The sequence below is a fragment of the Rattus norvegicus genome, chromosome 8, assembly GCF_036323735.1.
Source record: "Rattus norvegicus strain BN/NHsdMcwi chromosome 8, GRCr8, whole genome shotgun sequence".
NCBI lineage: Eukaryota > Metazoa > Chordata > Mammalia > Rodentia > Muridae > Rattus > Rattus norvegicus.
In genome coordinates this window covers 97,215,518-97,223,370 of record NC_086026.1, presented here as the reverse complement: position 1 = coordinate 97,223,370, position 7,853 = coordinate 97,215,518, and positions in this window count along the sequence as shown.

The window sequence follows — 7,853 nt, the reverse complement described above, 5'->3', positions numbered from 1 at the left end:
AAAACAAACAAACAATTAAACTAATGACAACTACCAAAGCGGTTGGTAGACTCTGTGTTCCTAGAGTCCATTTGGGTCTATCTACAGAACACACTCTTATCCCCAGGGGCAGTGCTGGAGCTCTTACTGCTTAGACAAAGCTTGCTCCTCTAAGCACTGGCTGAAACTACACAATTGCCCCTTCTCTAGGGAACATCCTTTGGCTGTCTTGTAGTGAGAGACTGTCTCTCCTCTTGTGGAACAATTGGTGGTCAATGACAGCTGAAAATACAAACGACCAGACCAACCCTCTGCCTCACATTGAGGACAACTCTGTGGTGCATTTTGCATCCTGTGGCTTCCCCCTGGAGCCAAGCAGAAGCTGTTTCAGATAAAAAAATGTTCTCGCTCCACTTTCTTCTCTCACTGCCTCTCTTCCTTTGAACATTCCCCATTAATGAGACACGTGATAGAAACCTCCATCTTGGGTTTGGTGACAGAAATCCAACCTAATCAGGCTGGTAGTAGAACATCAGCTTCGGCTCAGCTCCTTTGTGAAAGGACAAATGTCTCTTTTTCAGAGGATCTAGACCAGTGACATCATAGAAAAGGATGCCTGAAGACACCTCCATGGAAACAGTTTTCTTCTGTTCTCTTCTTGTAATTAGAACAAGAAGATACACAACGCCATGTTCAGAATAAGGGCTCAGAGAAAAGAGTCAAAGAAATCTACTCTCTGGGTCCTTAGATCTTACACACACACACACACACACACACACACACACACACACACACACACACTGGAAGGCTCTTCTATAGGCCACTTTCATTCATCCTAAAGGAAGACCGCCTGGAAATGTGGAATTCAAATCAGAATTAGGAGGTAGTATAAATTTGCCTAGTCCTAAAGGATCTTTGAATACCAGCTCTCTCTGTAATTACTGCATAGTTGGGCAGCTGGTCAGTCTGTTGTTTGGATTTCTGGTGAAATATCCCTATATCATTTACATATGAACTAATAACATCAGGTGCCCCAAATCAGACAGACACACAATAACATGACTTTATAAGCTGATTGGGCCAACCCAATGGTTTCTTCTGATTCATTGCCCGGCTTATGACTGGCCTAGAGATATAAAACTTAGAGAGAAGAACTCCATGACCAGGATCCATAGAGAAACCTGGACCGGGAAGACAGAGTTAATCTGTATCCATCTGGTTTTTATTTTTCTCCGCCACACTCCATCAGCCACTACAAAATATCCCCATGTGTTCCTGGGTACTACTGAGCCAGACATCTGGAAACAAGCACCCTTGTTTTTAAACCGTGATAACAATAGAAGAATTAGAGAAATTACGTTAAATGCTTCATTATTCTAATAGGAAAAAAACACTCTAGCCATGAGAACTATATTCAGGTCACCAATAGAAAACATGATTGCTCTACACTCTTGTCCCAATTCAGGAATCCGACTCTGGCGTTTTGAATGTAGAGGCACGATATGTTAGGTGATCTTTTTTCTTTTTTAACAAAAATGCCTAAACCAAACAGAGTTCTTACTTAGAAATGAAGGGCCAAGTCAGGAGTTAAGGACCTTCAAACTAACTCCAATAAATAGAAAACACCAATGGAATTTTTTTAATACCAAAAAGAAAACATTTGAACAAATAGGACTCTATCAAACACATGTGCATGTTCTTAATTGTGTTGCCTCTGAGCTAAAATTGCTCCCCAGTCTCAGCTTAGTCACATTCATAAAGCCACCAGAGTTAAGCCTGGGCAGGAACTTATCATGGATAACTCATTGATTTTGCTCTGAGTCTCAACAGTTAAGGGGTCTCAGCTCTGATGAAAACCTAGGGCGTGAGGGAGGTTATCCCCAACATGATATGACAGTGCCCCAGAGCTCACAGACATTGCCAATGCTTGTCCCTTAAAATGCTAAAAGTGTCTTAACATAAAGGTATCGACAGCATCCATTCTCAAGTAACGTATTCAGCACAGAGGTGACTGCACTGCTCGTAATTTCTGCCTCTGTTTTAGGACACAAGCAGAGTTCTCAATTTTCTCCATTGTGACAAAATTGTGCTGTAATGAAAAATAATGCAATTGAATTTTTAAATAATTTCTATTGAATTAAAGCACAGTATTTTTAACTTCTTGGTATAAGTTATCTTCAGATCAAAATCAGGCCGCCTGTGTGACAGGTACAATTCAAGGAGCCCCAACGGCACTGGCTTGAAGTCTAGCCTTCATTCTGCCTATTGCCAGAAAGTAACTTAACACTGAACTCCATCTTCACATGCCATACGCTCGGAGATTGGCCTCTTCTGGGTTGCTTCATCCACACCAACGATTAAGAATTCATCCTCCAAATGCAGGACTTCAGCAGAGTCACTTCATTATAATTCTGTTCCAGGAGGATAATGGACAAAAAGGTAAAATTAAAGTTTGATGAAATCTCTAGACACTGCTAGAGTGCCATCCACTTTCATGCTCTACCAGTACAGTGAAGACATGGCCCACCGTCTTGACACCAAATAAAAATGGATTAGCTTGCACTTGCTTGGGGTTGCCAGGTGACCACCTCCTTTGCTCCATTCAGTAGATGTCATCCAGATGTGTAAACTCACCTTCCATCCATGTTCTTGCTGCCTATGAGTCCCCTTTGTAGATTTTAATAGGGATGAAAATAAAACAAGACTGCACACCTGGGCAGCTAATGCCCAAACTCAATTGGGTTTAGATCCCAATCCCTTTGCTTTGGAGTCTTGTTTTTGAAAATTCCCACAGAAGCATCATGATTCCCTCAGTCAGCAGCCTACACTGAATGACAAGTATCCCTAGGATTAGATAAAGTCCAGGGATAGACTTTGGGAAATTGATGAGGACAGTCCTCACTCCCCATGCCCACTAGCTAGCAGAGATGCTCTCACGGGCTTTCCTTAGCTTTCTCTTGCCTCTTCCAGTCTCTTCCCATGGGAAATGTCAGGGCTCTTTTAAAACTTCCAACTCTGCTCCCAAGTTCTGCCTCAGGATTCCTGTTGCTTTCAAAGATAACATTTGCAGACTGGAGACATAACCCAGTGGTATGAGCTCTGGTAAAGGACTGGAGTTTGGTTCCCAGCACCAACAGTGGTCTATTTATAACAGCCTTTAACTTCAGCATCAGGAATCCAACCCCCTCGTCTGACTTCTGCAAGCATGCCAGCACACACACACACACACACACACACACACACACACACACAAACAAACAAATAAAACGTTTAGATATAAGGTTCATTGGCATATTAAAGATCATATATAACAACCCCACATTTGTCATTCCTTGAATATCAGGAGGAAAACAGGGGCTTCTACTGTTCAGTAGAATCTGGGGATCTAGGTCAGAGTAATTAGGGAAGAAAACAAAGCAAGATGATGTAAAATTGTCGTTTGCAGATGGCACGACCTTATATGCAGAAAACCTTAATGGCTCCATCCAAAAGCTATTAAATTAGAAAGCCAACTCAATAGAATTGTAAAACACAAAATTGACAAATAAATATTAGTTGCCTTTCTATGTACTATAACAAACTACCCCCCAAATGAGGATTGATCCTATTAACACTAGTACCAAAACAATAAAAATACTCAGGAAACAACTTAACTAAGGAGATAAAATATCTAAATACCAAAGCATGCAATTTTTATGGGAGAAACTGACAACAGAGATAAATGAAACAATGCCTCATGCTGTCCTGAGTCTAAGGATTAGAATAATTCACATTTCAAATGTCCACAATACACAAAGTAAGCTATAGATTCATTTTAATTCCTATTCAAATTTCAATACAGTTTTCACAAAAGTAGAAACAAAAAAAGTTCTAAAACTCTCATGGAACCCCACAGAGTCCTAAATAGCTGAATCCATCCTCAAAGAGAAAGCAGAAAGTTTCACTTACATGGTTTTAAGGTATATTGCCAGTTATGGCAACCCAAACAAAGTAATACCAGCCTGGAAACAGACACATTAGAACCTTGGAACAGAATAAAGCACCCAGATATAAACCCTTGCGTACGTAGTTCAGCTAAATGATATTTGACAAGGTCATGAATAAAACTCAGTGGAGAAAGGACAATCTATTCAATAAATGGTGGCCTTAAAGACCTGGTATCTTCCTGCAAGAAAGAGAAACTGACCACAAATGCACCGAAGAGATGACTACAATAAGTGAAACTACGAAACTCCTAGAAGAAAACATGGCAGTAAAATCCCTTTGAGTTCAGCTTTGCATCTTTACAATGTGTTTATAACCATACCCAAAAGCACAGAGATGAGAGCAAGGATGATGAGTGGAAATATATCCAACTAAAATACTCCTGTGTTAAAGAAACTCAACAAAAGGAAAGGGATGTGAAATGAAAATAGAATAACATTTGCTAGCATATATCTGCTAGCAGTGTCAAGGGCTAGGAATTAGCTCAACAAGAAAAGAAACAACAGGCAGTAGAAACTCCAGTACAAATAAATACATTAATAGATAAATATTCTATAGACATAAGTGACGCAGTTCTGCAAAGATGCAAATTGAAACTGCTGTTTTTATTGGGGAGGGAGTGGTTGCTTATAAGATCAGAGATGGCTCAGAAGCAGCCTTATCACTTAAAATCCCATCCCAATTCACAAAAGCAGCAACCCTGAGCTGGGTGGTGAGCTTGTGAGCTTTAATGCCAACATTTGGGAGATAGGGCAGAAGAATCTTTGTGAGGCCAAGGCCAACCTGTTCTGGTCTACAGAGTAGGTTCTAGGACTGCCAAGGATACACAGAGAGACCCTGTCTTGAGTTGGGGTTGGGGAGGGAGGTGCAGCTACAACCTTGGAGTTCTCTGCATACCTTTCGGGCAGCTCCACAAGCAGAAAGGCTTCTGCAGCTCGGGCTAGTCAGAGTCTACTCCCTGAGCAGGTTTTCCCAGAAAATAACAGTTGTTTATTTCCTGAGTTCTATGAGCTTCCTTCCTCCTCCTCCTGGAATGGTAGCTTCAAATCAGAGGAAACTGCCATGTAATTATCTTCATTTAGAGCTTTATACTCTTACTGTAATGTAGGTTCATATCTATGACATAGGTAAAGCAGTATCTGTGTAGTAACAATTCTTTCTCCCGGTTTAGGAAGTATATTTATGCTCAACATTTCTAGGAGTAGCACATCCTCTTTTTAGTATAAAACCCAGATAGAGTCTTTTATAGAGTTCATGCCATGAGCATCATGTCTGTGAGAAGCTGTCAGCCCTCACTTTTCCTCTCTTCACTCACAGCCATGCACTGGGTCTCAGTGTCAAGCTAGTCCCTATAACTTGATGGATGTGCTACTCACAGACACGAAGTTGGACTTGTATAAAGCTAAGTGAGACAACAGCAACACACGTCTCTAAATCTGTGTTTTCATCCCCCGTGCATCAGAGAATTTTAGCTCCTTGTGATTTTACATTACTTTGAGCAATAAGTTTTGAAATTTTTTTTACCCAAAGGATTTTCTCCAACTCAAAATATAAAGATGAGAAGATAGAAATGTAAAATTACAATAGACCATTGAGTTGAAAAGTCTTTGTTCTGTTCTAGACCTTAAAAATTGCTTAGGGAGACCAGAGCAACCTTCAGAGAAAAAGAGCAAAGGGCTGGTGCACTTCTGGTATTCTTCCCCCGTCCTGAGCTCAGGTTAGATGCAGGGAGCCCTGGCTGGCACCTTCCCCTTGAGATATGCTGTGGAGGAAAGGTAGTACCCAAACTGCTTCTCTCCTTAGATCTTAGCAGAAAGAAAGATCTTGTGGCACTGGCAGTCCCGCAAGTGTCAGTGCTTGTGACATAAAGGTAGCAACCTCTCCCGACCTTGTGAATCACATCTTGAATAACTGGTTCAGTTCGTGACTTAACTTCTGCTCAGGCAAGTGAAAGAGAAAGTTGAAAACAAAACCCAAAGATTAAGTTTCCATGTGTGTCTCCATTCACAACAGATGGCCTCCACACCAACAAGCTCTTACATTTGGTGATCTCCAGATGGGCAAATAAAATGCCATTTTGATCTGATTGTAACTTTGGGAGTAGGGTGTTACAATGTTTCAATCAAACAAAAGGAAAATGAATTTTCTCTAATACAGTCTATACTGAAAGAATAAACACTAAGGCTTCACAGGGGTTCTAAGTGGAAATGTAATAGTCTCCACTGTGGTATAAGGTTTATCTGTTACAAGCCTTGGGGGAAGAAATCTATAAATAACTTTAAAACAGCTTTGAATGGTTATGTGTGAGAGGATAGGCTATGGTATAGTCAAAGAGAAATTGCTTGGAGAATCTTATAAAAGTCTATCTGGTAGACTGGGAAAATGGTCCTATTTTCGTATTCTTATTAAACATTAATGTTCATCATTATCTATGTAAAATTACCTTTCCTTCTCTCTACAAGCAAGCAATTTTCCTTATTAGTTTTTAAGTGGTTACTTTCCTTTTTGTTTTTACAGGTAAAGCCATAGCCATATTATCTGGTGCCTCTTTGATTTACACGGCACAGTGAACAATTGATGTCTTGCCTTTGATTTGGTGTTTCATTCTGCTTCTCACCTGGGTCGACCTCCCAGTATTCACTTCAGTTATGTGACACCCCCATCATCACCACACATGTGCTCACAGAAACACATGAGTTCAAGACCCCTTTCCAGTGCATACACACACACACACACACACACACACACACACTCGCACACACACACACACTCACACACACACACACACACACACACACACACTCACACACTTTCACACACACTTTTTTTTTTATTTCAGTGAGTATCCCAGGACTAAAGCCCAGGACTCTGCCTACAGATTTAGCTACTCATCTGGAAAACTAATGTTCTGGGTAAACTTTAATTCTAAATAACTGCTCTGCCTTGAAGTGAGAACGAAATTAATATATGTTTTTTGATTGTGTACTTACGTTTAAGTATCAATGGTTTTGCATTAAAACATCATCTAATTGATGTCTGCATCTTTAAAATGAAGCAACCTGGCCCAGTACAAAACATTTAGTCGATTGCTAATTCATTATGATTTAAAGATTTTTTTTGTTATATGCGAAACTCTAAATGTTTAGAATATTGTAGTGTCTGCCAGCAACAGTAGAGTAGAGGGAGGTAGATAAATGGGTCTTTCTATATAACAGCGTAATGAAAAGCTATGTCATTTACAGACATCCATCAGCTCTAGAGTCTAAGCGATCTGATTCTAATTCCAGGATCTAAGCACCTGAACAGTGGCCTCTGGGAAGTTATGGCTTCTTGCAGCCCCAATATCCATATAAATCCAATAGAAAAAATAATAGTATACACAATGTATCAAGTTGCATAAGAGTTAAATGAGACACTCATGTGAAGCTTTTTACACAGTTCAACATGTGCTTCCACAACACGGTTATAAGCCTGTTTCTTGCCAGTTCATCTGTCTTTTAGACACCCAGAAGATTGGGGCTCTGGCTCCAACACAAGAGATGAGGTCAAAAGAAACAAGTCGAGGATACTTCATCATACCTTTGGTTTCCTGTGACGATAAAGGCTCTCTTGCCACACTCTCCCATTAATCCTATATTTCAGCTGCATCAAAAATTGTATCCTTACAGTACATCATCTGTTCTTTATACTGTCTGAGTCCATTCCACTCTCTCACCTATGGCCCTGTCCCCCTTTCCACAAGTTCAAGAACTAACAAGTCACCTGGTGACGTTCCAGCAAGTAATCATGTGTGCAAAGGTCACCTGGTTCTGCCACCCATCACCAGGATTGACGTGGCTGCTTTTGGTTGTCTGCACCCGCGTCTCCTTGCTTTATCGCCTGCTAGTGTT